A 416-nucleotide genomic window follows, 5' to 3' on the forward strand; every position below is an offset into this window, starting at 1 on the left:
TCACATACTTTCAGCCCAACATAGGTCCAATCTGCATTGGTCTTTCTGGCTGCTGTGCTGCCAATCCCACATCGTTTTACAAATTTCTGTCTGCATCTCATCTCGCATCTATATTCCTATTGTTGAGACTCAGCATGGCTGTCTGCATCATTTATTGCCCTCTAGTGGTGACTCTGAGGTCATTACAGCATCTCACCACATTATCTGGATTTGGTTTTAAGCTGGTTCAGTTGCTCCTCCCCACCCTCAAGCTGCTGTGAGCAATAAGCAGACAACTAGAGCCAAATCCCCCCCCCCAGTCGTCTGTGAACTCTGAGGTCATTACAGCATCTCACCACATTATCTGGATTTGGTTTTAAGCTGGTTCAGTTGCTCCTCCCCACCCTCAAGCTGCTGTGAGCAATAAGCAGACAACT

Source organism: Gekko japonicus, unplaced genomic scaffold (genome assembly GCF_001447785.1).
Source record: "Gekko japonicus isolate JY-2015 unplaced genomic scaffold, Gekko_japonicus_V1.1 scaffold3774, whole genome shotgun sequence".
NCBI classification, from domain to species: Eukaryota; Metazoa; Chordata; class Lepidosauria; order Squamata; family Gekkonidae; genus Gekko; species Gekko japonicus.